Raw genomic sequence first — 13,250 nt, 5'->3', positions numbered from 1 at the left:
ACATTCAAGAAAAAATTTAAAAAAAATTAATGACTCTTTGTTTCAGTTCAGGTCATGATCTCACAGTTCGTGAGTTCAAGCCTCATATCGGGCTCCTTGCTGACAGTGCAAAGCCTACTTAGGGTTCTCTCTCTCCCCTCTTTCTCTGCCTCTCCCACATGCGTGTGCACACACTCTCTGTCTCAAAAATAAATAAGCTTAAAAAAAAAAAAAAAGAATATGGTCTCTAAGATGATATGGCCTGAGTCAGAGTCCCAGCATTGCCATTTTCTATCTAAAGGACATTAAAAGGGGAACCTGGATGGCTCTGTGGGTTGAGCTTCTGACTCTTGATTTAGGCTCAGGTCATGATCTCACAGTTCCTGGGATCGAGCCCCACCTCAGGCTTTGTGCTGAGAGCATGGAGCCTACTTGGGATTCTCTCTCCCTCTCTCTCTGCTCCTCCCCTGCAAGCACTTTCACACACAAACTCTCTCTCTCAAAAAAAAAAAAATAAACATTTAAAAATAATAAATAAATAAGAAGTTACCTAATTTCTCTAAACATAGGTTTCTTCATTTATAAAATGAGAATAGTAATAGTGCATATCTCATATAAGATTATTTTTTAAATTAAGTGAAAAAATAGCACATTGCCTAGCATATGGTAAGTTAGCTTTCAATAAATGTTGATTATCTTTAGCTACTCCATGATGACAACAGTGTTAACAGCAATGCTTTGGAGAAACTAAGTCATATTATCCAAAAGTCAAAAATTTTCCCAACTCTGAGACAGGACAGGAAAGGAAAGGATTCTTTGAATTTTGAAATCAAGGCATTAGTGTCTAAATTAGTACCATTAGTACCATTTCACAAGCTAGGCCTTCTTCATTCTTGACTATTTAATTATCACATCCTTTGAACTCTGGGGTTTAAAAACATTTCTGTAGGGGCGCCTGGGTGGCTCAGCCAGTTAAGCATCTGACTTTGGCTCAATAATGATCTCACAGTTCGTGAGTTCAAGCTCCACATCAGGCTCTATGCTAACAGCTCAGAGCCAGGAGCCTGTTTTAGATTCATTCTCTCTCTCTCTCTCTCTCTCTCTCTCTCTCTCTCTGCCCCTCTCCTACTCACTCTCTCTCTCTTTCTCAAAAAATTAATAAACATTAAAAATTTTAAAAAATTCTATAAATGTTCTTACCTTGAAGCAAAGTCCACTTTAGTTCAGTCACTTATTCAACAAGCATTTATTGCAAAACTATTAGCACAATGAATTATGCTAAATACTGTATGATGAAAAATAATACACAACGTAAATGTGGTAACTGTACTGAAAGGGATTACAAACCAGAAGGTAAAAAAAAGAAAAAAGAAAAAACTTATGCAAATATCTGAAGTACCAGGCATATTGTGAAATGTCACTGATATACTGCTAGTCATGAGAGTCAGAGGAGGGAAGACTCACTTCCAATATGGATAAAACTGTCACCTGAACTAAGCCTACCAAGATGGTCATAATTTCAATGGCCAGAACTCAGGGGAAACAACATGAACATAACCAAAGGAAACAATGTGAATATAGATGCAAAGGTATGTTCCAGGAAGAGCCAGGAATCAAGACTAACTGAAGATCTAGCCATGAGGTAACCAGTCTTATGCTGAGGACAAATGAGAGGGAAGAGCCACAGGGTAAAGCCTGGATTTCCTGGGACGGGCCAGGTGGGGAAGCCAGAAACTTGTCTGGGGAGCAGAATGGTGGCTATGGTTCCATATATGTTGAGTAGGACACTTCTAAAACCACCTCCTCACAGCTGATAGGCTTTTAAAGCTGGATAGGACTTCAGACTCTAACTCAGCCCTTCTGTCCTTCTGACCGAGGACACCAAGACCAAGAGAGGTGACTGAATTGCCCAAGCCATGAAGTTAGTGGCCAAGATGTAGCTGCAGTCCTGGTCTGCAGACTCAATTCAGTGCACTTTACAGTAATTCCCCTGGTCAGACAAAAATGTCCAAAAGCCAGGAAGAAATGTGGGTTTACTGCTTGATAAAGAAACAAGGGTTATAGAATTGAGTCACTTAGAGAGCCTGAGGTGGTGGGAGTGGAAGAGCTAGGTCTCTGAGGGCCAGGATACAGAGGGAATAGAAGGAAAACAACAAACCTGGGTTACATCCATATCCAGGGGGACAAAAGGAAGGACTTTTACAAAGGCACATCTGAGAGGAAGGCAGAGAATTAAGACAATGCAGAATCCTAGAAGCCAAGGTCAATGTCTCCTCTTCGGCTAAAACACACATGTTCAAAAAATATCTGCTGAATGAATGAATGGATGAATAAAGACAGAGTGAGACAAAATATGTTTGCACCCCACGTAGGTAAGGCACTGTACTAAGCACTTTATGTGGGAGTATATGAGATAATCTCACAACAATCTGATGAGACAGAATTATCATGATTATCCTCACTACCATTCAAGAGGAGAAAACAAACTTATAAATTGCCCAAGTTAAACAGCAGGTATCAGAGTCAGGATTAAAAATCGAGTCCTCACTATCTGGAAAATAGTGTTAATTTTTAGTAGGGTAGAAAATGGCAAGGTAATGATGTTTAAAAAAAACCAGAATGTTCTTATTAGTAAGACATATACACTCAATAACAACATCTGAGATTTAGCTTTAAAACATACCCACAACAGGGGCACGTGGGTGGCCAAGTCGGTTCAGCTCAGGTCATGACCTTGCAGTTCATGAGTTCGAGCCCCACATCAGGCTCTGTGCTGACAGCTCAGAGCCTGGAGCCTGCTTCAGATTCTGTGTTTCCCTCTCTCTCTGCCCCTCCCCTGCTCGCACTCTGTGTCTCTCTCTCAAAAATAAACATTAAAAAAATAAAATGAGGGGCGCCTGGGTGGCTCAGTCGGTTGAGCGTCCGACTTCGGCTCAGGTCATGATCTCACGGTCCGTGAGTTCCAGCCCCGCGTCGGGCTCTGTGCTGATGGCTCAGAGCCTAGAGCCTGTTTCAGATTCTGTGTCTCCCTCTCTCTCTGACCCTCCCCCGTTCATGCTCTGTCTCTCTCTGTCTCAAAAATAAATAAACATTAAAAAAAATTTTTTTTAATAAAATGAATAAACATAAAAAAAATTTAACATACCAACAACAACAAAAAAGTGAGGAGGACAATTGAAAAAAAATTGGGGAAATGCTGATAATTGTTGAAACTGGGTGATGGGTACATGGGGTTAATACACTATAACTCCCTGTTACTGTATATGTTTGAAATTTTCCATAGTAAAAAGTTCATTCATGCGTGACTTCCCTCCCTGCAAAGACGGTGGGGAGTGAGAAGTTGGTCAAAACAAGGGAGAACATCCAGAAGAAAAAATGTCCCAACAACATGGATTTCACCTCAGAAATAGTGTTCAGGAGACACATAAGACCAGAAGCCAGAACACAAAACATTAACACACATAGATAAAACAGGTGGTACGGAAATGGCAGTAAAACTGCATTTTAGATAAGAAACAAGGATAGGAAGGAGAAGGCTAGGGTAGCATGAGAGGCCCAGAACTAAGTAAAGTTATTATGCTTCTACCTTGCATGTAAGGTAAAAACTAAAAGGGGAGAGAACAGGAAGATGCTAGAAAGGAGACACCGATTACTAACTAATTAATTGATCAATAATATATGAAATAAATACATGAAAAGATGCTCATTCTCCTCAACAAGAAAATGTTATCTAGGCTTCAAACAAATTAGTTACATAGGCTTCAAATTGGCAAAGATTAAATATATTGATAATGTTCAGTGCTAAAAAAGAAAAAATACAATCTTTTTAAAGTTATTTGGTAACGTCTAGAAAAATTTTATTTATTTATTTCTGAGAGAGAGGGAGAGAGAGAAACAGAGTGTGAGTTGGCAGAGGGTGGGGAGGGGGTGCACACGACAGACAGGGAGTCCTAGAATCTGAAGCAGGCTCCAGGCTCTCAGCTATCAGCACAGAGTTTGATGTGGGGCTCGAACTCACAACCCATAAGATCATGACCTGAGGCAAAGTCAGATGCTTAACTGACTGAGCCACCTAGGTGCCCCTATTGCTAGAAAAATTTTAAACATGCATATCTTGTTTGTTTTTTAATTTTTTAATGTTTGTTTATTGTTGAGAGAGAGAGAGAGACAGAGTGCAAGCAGGGGAGGGGCAGACAGAGAGGGAGACAGAATCTAAAGCAGGTTCCAGGCTCTGAGCTATCAGCACAGCACCTAATGCGGGGCTCGAACTCACAAACCATGAGATTATGACCTGAGCTGAAGTACCATGCTTAGCTGACTCAGCCACCCAGGCACCCCAACATGTGTATCCTTTGACAAAGAAATTCTACTTGTAGGAGTTTGTCCTAGGAAGTATACAATGTATATAAAGATGTATACAATGTATACAAAGAGGTATATACACATATATATACACATACACATATATATATATATATATACACACAAGGATGCTTGTTGCTACAAAGACAGAAACAAATGTCTGTCACCAGGGGACTAGAAAAGTTGATACAATGCAATATAATACTATATAACTATTAAAATATATGATAGATACATGTACTAAACAGGAGAAAATGTTCAAGATAAAACCATTAAGCCAAACCACAAAGCATTAAGAGACCTAGATAAAACAGGTGGTAAGGAAATATATATTATATATTAGTTATATACATATTGAAAAATATTTGTAGAAGAGTAGCTATATTGTGATCCCATTTCTGTAAAAAGGAATTACTTACCTCTCTCTTTTCACATACATTCACATTAGCATACATAGTAGAAAAAAATGTGAATAAATATAGACTGAATTCTTAACAGTGATTAACACTGAGACATGGGATTCTGGTTTCCTTTCCTTACTTAAAAAATGCCTGAATTTTACCGTGCTCATATACTACTGGTATAATCAGCGGGGTGGGGGTGGGGTTAAAAAGTTAAGGACTTTCCAAAGCAAGAGACTCTGAGCAATGAAAGTGTCATGATACAAAGACAAGGGGGAAAAATAGGGAGCACAAGCCTTAAAGTGAGGTCATGGTCAAGAATGAGGGAGAGGGGAGCCCGGGGCTCAGTTGGTTAAGCATCCAACTCTTGGTTTCAGCTCAGCTCATGATCTCACGGTGCCTGGGATTGAGCCCTCCCCAGAGCCTGTTTGGAATTCTCCCTATCCCTCACTCTCTGTCCCCACCACCATGTTCTCTCTCTCTCGTTCTCTCTCTCAAAATAAATAAAGAAACTTAAAAAAAAAAAAAATGAATGAGGGAGATGGAGGGCAGGTCTAGGGCCTAAGGGAAAAATGAGCCTTGGGGCAGTGCCTGGCTGGCTCAGTCAGTGGAGCTACAACTCTTGATCTTCAGGTTGTGGGTTCAAGCCCCACACTGGGTAAAGACTACTTTAAAAATATAAAAAATTAAAAATTAAAAAAAAAAAAAAAGAGAGAGGCACCTGGGTGTCTCAGTCAGTTGAGCCTCTCTGACTTCAGCTCAGGTCATGGTCTGTGTTCATGAGTTAAAGTCCCATATCAGGCTCTCTGCTGTCAGCACAGAGCCCACTTCGGATCCTCTGTCTCCCTCTCTCTCTGCCCTTCGCCCACTTATGTGCAAGCTCCCTCTCTTTCTCTCAAAAATAATAAATATTAAAAATAAAAAACAAAAGAAACAAAAATTTTAAAAAGAAAAAAAAGAAAAAATGAGCTTTGGGAAACATGCAAGCAGTTGCTATGGGAATGGGACCCTAAAAAGGCAGCACAGGAGCACCATGAGGGTCAGAGCTCAACTCAACTGAAGCAGTGGGAACTGCGGTCAGTCAACACATCCCATTTTCCTGATTCCCTAGAAACACTAAGCAACCTAGGGTTAACAAAAGAAGCCAGAGGTGAAAGTTTAGGGATGGCAACTGGCAGAACAGACAGCATACAAAGTCAGGCAGGCAAAGGGTTATCAGACCCAGGGAAGGCAGCACTGAAACTGTGGGCCATGGCAAACCAGCATCCAAGCTGAGGTGGGTGAAACAGTGGGGAAGAGAAAGGTGGAGAAACGGTGTGGGGGAACACAGTGGAACTGGAAGGCACAATGAGGGCAGAGAGCCTGAGCTCAAGTCAGAATCACACCTAAAGAATTCTTTCCCACATTTTCTGGGGTCCAATTTCTATATATCATTATGTTAGGAGGAAGACCACTACTAGTGTCAAATATTGCAAAAAACATTTCCACCTGATTCTGGGTTTTTCCCTTGACCAATAAGTGATGTGTGAGGACAGTGGGGCTCCACTCCCTCTAGGTTCCTCCCCCATTCAGCCTCTTCCAGAGTTTCCAGGCAACTGTTAACAGAGCAGATGCTCTACTCCCTGCGTGGCACTACATTCTTTGTGGGTATCCTTTCCTAGCCAGAAGCCTGGAATAAGGGGTAACTGTTCCCCCAAACTGAAGCCATAACAATATCCTATAAGGACATAAAAGGGGTCCTAAACTTAGGATCAGAAAACCTAGAAGCTTTTCTTCTTAATGGCTTTGTGCACTTGAAAGCAAGCTACTTCACTTTTGTGTTTGTTTCCTCAACTGTAAAATGGGGCTACCTGCTCCACAGGGTTGTTGGGAGGGTAAAGTAAAAGAAATGTATATGAAAGTTATGAGCTGTAATACCATACATGTACAAGGTATACTTATAAAGCAAACATTTTCATTTCTGCCTATGTATAACTTTCACTGATGATGTTTTAAGACCATAAGTGGGTGCTAGTAAAGCCAATGTGCCTATGCTGGCTGAAATTTTTGTTTTTATTGCTTCTAACCTACATTACAACAATTTCCTTCTCAAAATCTCAACACTGCTCACAGAATATCTTCAACAGTTGCTTGCCACATTTAATGTGCCTTATACTTTGTTTCAGTTTTCCTTATCTCATATCAATTTTTACCTTTAACTACTTTTCATGCTTTCCTTTTCTGCAATATGTTATATTTGTCACCTGCATGAAAGAAGACTACATTATATAGGCTTTAATAAGGTTCCTCACACTTGGCCTTCAGTGGGATTCTTATGTGATCTAATCAACCATGAAAATTTAAATCAATTTAGATAGTACACCCTCAAGTTATCTTACCACAAAGAAGAACCAAGAGGGTGACTTATGAAATTGGCACAATTCCATAATTTCTAGGTTAGTAACTCAGAACACATAGCCTCCTAACAAAGAATTAATTCATCAGTTCCAGTTTTAGTACAGGATTAGGCTAAGCAAAGAACTAGTACAGATAATTTCATAGTCACTGAGTTCAAATTCCTGAATGAAGTTTGAGCAACTAATCTTGTATCCTGAAAATGGTGACATTGAGCTCAATTCCAAAAGGTCCATCAGCCGGTACAAGTCACAACATCCTGGTGTTAAATTCGTTACCCACTCCCAGGCTGGCCACTAACTGTCTGGAGACCTTGTGACCCAAACTGACTAGTCACTCTTCTTCGTGCATGAGGACAAAGCGCTCAGAGCAGTAAATGGCCAAAGGAAAATCTAGATAATACCAATGAAAAACTTCCATTTTTTCCAAATGAAACTTTTGCCAGACCCATAGAAAGCAAGTAATAGCGCCCCCAGCCTGAAAACTATGAACATACGGAATAAGCAACACATTTTCAATCAAAATAAAGTATTGTTTTTAACAACCTGTAAGTACAAAGGCAGAAGCACTGTTTCAGCCAGGATCAGACACAGCCTTAAAATCAGAACGCTCATCACACCACCAGCTCCACAAGGAATGATTTCCTGTCACTTCATATGCAGAGGTCATTCATTTGTTCATTCCACAAAGATTTACTGAGTAGCTACTCAGTGCCAGAGATGGTTAGGTATTAGGATATAAGGATAAATAAGACAAGGTCCTGCTCTCATGCAGATTACAACCTAGCCTGTAAAACACACAAATATACCAAAAGTTAAGAGTACAGTGTACAGAGTAATTATGAAAGAAGCTTGGACAGAACTGCAATGGCCAGATAAAGGAGAGGCATTCAGCTTAATCCAGAAAGAATCAAAGAATCTTTTAAGAGATGGTGGTGCCTTAATTCCTGGTAAATGCAAGACTAAGAGTCAGAAAATCACTAGAATGGGAAAGAAAGTTAGGAGAGGAATAGCTTCAGCATGCTGGGATGTTCAAGGAGTTCACTGTAACTACAGCTTCAAGTGCCAGAGAAATTGTGGCAGAAGAGGGACTAGAACAAAGACACAGGAGTGGCTGAGCCTAAAGGTGAGATGTTGAAATAGAGACATACTAGGATCTAGATGTTCACAATATTTTAAGGCTAAAGGAATATTATTTACTTTTACCAGAAGTTAAAGACCAGCCACAATGGAGGAGGGATTTGACTAAGGAAAACTGCAAGAGTTGTAGGGCCGGTTATTTCTAATTACTTCTATCTGGCTTATACTTATTCTTACTTTTCTCTTGACTTCTTTTTTTCCTCCCATAGGGAAAAAATAAAACTGAACAATTCTGTAACAAAGGCTGTCAACCTTCTGTTCATCAAAAACTTTCTGAACAGAGTGCTGTATTCTATCAAAATACCCCAAATTAGAGAAAGATGACAAATCTCTCTAGCATCTGGAGCCTTCCTAGCAAAAAGACCAAAGCCAGGTCTCTGATAAGACGAAAGCTAGAGAAACATCCTGACCATGGGATACACAGAACATGATGCTGCCTGTCATACTCTAGCAGTGTAAATGGGAATGCTTACAGTTCTCAAAACAAGGACATGCCGAACAGTTACCTCCTGGCTTCTCCATAGAAACTGCCAGGAAAAAAACCTACCAGTGCCAGGAATGACCTTGGACTTTATAGTGTGGACTCCTGCCCACCAGTACTAGATAAAGACTACCTCGGCAATTCTCTCACCTGTCCAGAGTACAAACAGGTGCAGACAGCAGGCTGCCTTCCTCACCAGACAAAGAAACTGAGCCCCTCATCCATGCACAGCACCTGGCTATGCTCCTACTACTAATACTACTGAAAATAGTGCCCCCATTACTACTTCTAACTACACTAACAGCTACTAAGAGCAAGACACTACTACTAACAGCAAGCACTGACTACCTACAAAGTACTAGGCCTTCATCTTTAGTCCCCAATACAATCTGCAGAGAAGGTTATACTATCCTCATTTTACAGAAGGAAAAAAATAAATAAATAAAACAAGGCTCAGAAAGGTTAACAGCTTACCCAGGTCAAAAAGCAAGAAAGAAGTAGAGGTGGGATGACTCCAAAGACCATGCCCTTCCTATTGTACTAGACACCTCAGAATTTTCCTATGTAAAACAAAATCACAGGGCGTCTGTGTGGCTCAGTCAGCTAAGTGTCTGACTTCGGCTCAGGTCATGATCTCACAGTTTGTGGGTTCAAGCCCCGCATTGGGCTCTGTACTGACAGCTCAGAGCCTGGAGCCTGCTTTGGATTCTGTAACTCCCTCTCCCTCTCTGCCCCTTCCCTGCTCAAGTTCTGTCTCTCAAAAAATAAATAAATGTTAAAAAAATTTAAAAAAAAAAAAGCAAAAACTCTAAGGCTTCTTTCCAAGAGTTTCTGAAGTCAATCCATTTGACTAAGAGGTATTCAAAAACACTTCTTTCAGCAATCACTTTGCTTTTAAAACAACATATGTTGGGGCGCCGGGGTGGCTCATTTGGTTGAGCGTCCAACTTCGGCTCAGGTCATGATCTCACAGTTCGTGAGTTCGAGCCCCACGTGGGGCTCTGTGCTGGCAGCTCAGAGCCTGGAGCCTCCTTCAGAGTCTGTGTCTCCCTCTCTCTGACCCTTCCCCGCTCATGCTCTGTTTCTCTCTGTCTCTCAAAACTGAATAAACGTTAAAAATTAAAAACAAAACAAAACAAAAAAAAACATATGTTGGGGCACCTGGGTGGTTCAGTCGGTTAAGCTTCTGACTTCCACTCAGGTCATGATCTCACGGTCCATGAGTTCGAGCCCGACATCAGGCTCTGTGCTGACAGCTCAGAGCCTGGAACCTGCTTTGGATTCTGTGTCTCCGTCTCTCTCTGCCCCTCCCCCACTTGTGCTCTGTCTCTCTATCAAAAATAAATAAAATGTAATAATAAAAAATTTTTTTTCAAAACAACATATGTAAACCATTTTTTTTCTTTGATCAAGTGAACATTCTAGACAGAAAATGAAAGATATTTTAAAGAATTTATCATGTGAGTGCCTTGGATTTTTGGCCAAAATATAAACACAGAGAGAGAAGAGAGCAAAGGACAGAATTTCATTCTACTAGATCAGAATGGAGATTAACGATTAAGGCAAAAATTTTTTTTTCAAATATAATTTACATTATATTGTATGCAGTGAAAACCAAGAGGCAAGCAATTTCAAATAGACTGAGCCTTACCTCAATCTTATTCCTCCTGTTCTAGGGGACAGCACTCCAAGTGATCAGCAGACACTCCCAGCCTACATACAGTGAACCAGACAAAGGGGGTAAGCAACGCCTTCATGCTCCCAAACCACAGTGGAAAGGAAAGTGTGACGGCTTCCTGGGGAACCCAAGCACATATACAGTATTTATAAATCACTATTCACAAACACACACAGAAACAAAATGTTACCTGTGGTTTGTCTACAGAAATACTTAAAGTTAACAGGTGTATTTAAATTAATGCAAAAACAATCCCATACTAATGTGAACACATTATAGCTCACCTTTTTCACGAAAATATATTAAGACAATCAATTTTCACTAGTCAAAATTAATACTGTATAAAAAACTTCATTCAGCAGCTTTACCAATTAAAAGCATAATATACCTGAACCACTTCTTCTCTCACAGACCTATAGCCACTTCTGAACTAAGAACTACTATTAAAATGCCAAAAATATCACCATTGTAAAGATGCCCAACACAGTACCTGTCATAATTCAACAGACACTGGTTTATGAAAGAGTTAACTATTTAAAATATAAAAATTTAAAAGAGACAGAAATCAAGGGACATACAGGATTTTTTAAAGATTAAGGGGGGAAAACCAGAACTATTAGTACAACCTACGGATAGTCAGAATTACCTCACATTTCACTGAAAATTTATAGACTCCAACTGGGCAGTACCTCTTAACACTCTAAATAAACTCAGAAGGTGCAATGGTCTGATACTGCCATTTGTTGTACAGAGTTTGATACCTCATCTACAGACAACACACCAACTTTGCCTGAATGCTACACACAGAGCTCTGGTGCACAGCTGCAGGCCTCAGAGCTGGAGTTTGCACACTGCCTTCAATAATACAGATGAGACACAGTGTGCAGACCAAATTCACTGAAGATGGAGAACACTTCTAGTGAAGAAGATAATGTTCTGTAAAAGCTCAAATGGCAGTCACTAAGATTTAACAGATTCAACATAATGACTTCATGGCAGCAGGAGAAAATGAAGTTTCATGGATTAGGGATACAAAGAACATTTAACAACATAAACTGTTAGGGTTTTCACATCCCTCTGTAGAGTTGCACACATTAAACAATGACACACAAATTAGTGAAAACAGGCTCTGAAATTAATTTAGATTTCTAAGAACTGGACTGAAAACCCCTAGAATTTACATATGTTATGGTGTCTAAGTTTGTCTAGCATTACAAACAATAGCCACAGTGCTGAAATGAAAGTATGAGTCACAATTCAAAAACAGGAGGAAAAAAAAAAAAAAGAAAAGAAAAGTACAGAAGAAAGCTTTGGATCCAAATACCACAAAGAAACTCTTAACATACTGTCAAGGACAGCTACCATTCTGACTTGGAGTGAAAAGGTATGATTCCACAGTAGTCTTCTACTCTGGAACAAACTCATTCAGCCCCCAAAAGCCCTTTCCAGCCCCATCCACCTTGGTGTCCAGTCACTAACATAGTCAGCCACATCCACTAGCAAGCACGGGAATTCTAACAGATCTGAGTCACCCACTCCCCCGCAGTAAGAGGTCATTCTCTATCAGAAAGCCCACTCTGCAAAGTTCTCCTGTTCATCTCTCAGGCTGCCATCACCGTGGCCCACATAAAGCAACCTACCAAACTCGGCAGCCTACCAACACTTCTCTACACTCTCCAAATCACAACTCCAGCTCACCCTAATACCAAGGGAGGCAACGCTACTCACCGTGACACTCTGGTGACATTCAGTTCCCTGCCTGAGAACCCCTCAACGCCAGGATACGTCTGGGCCGGAGAATCCAGCTCTTTGCTCAACTCCTCTGTGCCCAGCTGAGCTTCCAGCCGTTCCAGGAACCAATCACTGGTTACCCCAGAGAAGCTAAACTCCCAGTGCCTCTACTCCCCAGCCAGACCCCAGTCGGCCAAGTTCACAGACGTGGGACGGAGGGGGCGCGGGGGGAGACACATCCCGATGTGCCTTAGGGACCAGGCACACGGAGGGCCCTAGAATTCCAAACGCAAGCCCCCCCCCCCACATCCACCCCACTATGGTTAGCTTCCAGGGTGTCCGCATTAAGCGTCAAGAGCGCACACCACTGGAGTTAAGTCTCCGAGCCCCTGTGACTCCCTTTCCTGGCTACCAAGATACTAAATACCAAGCCACAGAGGCCCCGGGTCGAGGCCAAAACCCCAGCCAAGGCTCCGGCCACTGGAGTTTCCCAGTGGGGATCCAGCGCCCCAAGGCCCGGGCCGCTGGGACGGGCTTGCTGCCCCAGGCCGCTGAGCGCCACGGGCCCGTGCCGCGTCCCCACTCGGCCCCCATTGTTGCCGTCCCGGCGGCCCAAGCCCGGAGCCGGGGGCCAGCACCGGCACTCACCTCCTGCGCCGCGGCTCCGGGCCGCGCCGGGCCGGGCAGGGCCAACTGGCTGCGCTTCCCGCTTCTCCTGCTCGGCTGCGTCTGCGGCGGCGGGGGCGGAGGTGGCGGCTGAAGCGGGAAGCGGCCGGCCAGGCCCGGGCGCCGCGGGCTGGCTCGGGCCGAGAGTCGGTCTTCTCCGGCGGCGGCGCTCGCAGGCTCCTCTCGCGGTCCGCGCCAGAAAGTGTCCCCCTCCTGGACCGCGCGCCCGGCCGCCCGGACGGGAACACGCGCCGCCGACAGGAAAGTTCCGCTGAGAGCTGCCCGGAGGCCGTTCTTCCCCAGTGCCGGGTGGACCGTAATTCGTCCCTAGATAGAACCATCTGTGCTACAGATGACCGTTTCAGGAGTGAATGTGGCACGAAAATCCCAGGCCTGAATCCACCTGGGAACGGTTCCGG

The 13,250-nt window shown here is 42.5% G+C and overlaps 1 protein-coding gene across 2 annotated transcripts in view; it reads right to left on the bottom strand.

Moving 5' to 3' along the window:
- RAD54L2 (RAD54 like 2) overlaps positions 1-13,001 on the bottom strand; it is a 111,346-nt gene extending 98,345 nt beyond the window's left edge. Inside the window, exons 1-2 of one of the 2 annotated variants that reach the window (XM_047096191.1) lie at positions 12,814-13,001; positions 10,408-10,552 (exon numbers count right to left, since the gene is read on the bottom strand). The gene's annotated coding sequence lies outside the window, so the exon portion shown is untranslated. The remainder of the gene's footprint in view (positions 1-10,407; positions 10,553-12,813) is intronic. The other variant, XM_047096192.1, reaches the window with a different exon arrangement.
- Positions 13,002-13,250: the final 249 nt, after the last annotated feature.

This window comes from Lynx rufus, unplaced genomic scaffold, assembly GCF_022079265.1.
Source record: "Lynx rufus isolate CCGP_SWC_20201006 ecotype Redwood Valley unplaced genomic scaffold, mLynRuf1.p SCAF_4, whole genome shotgun sequence".
In the NCBI taxonomy this organism is placed as follows: domain Eukaryota; kingdom Metazoa; phylum Chordata; class Mammalia; order Carnivora; family Felidae; genus Lynx; species Lynx rufus.
Note: the sequence above shows the minus strand (reverse complement) of the source record. Positions and strands in the feature narration are given on the sequence as shown.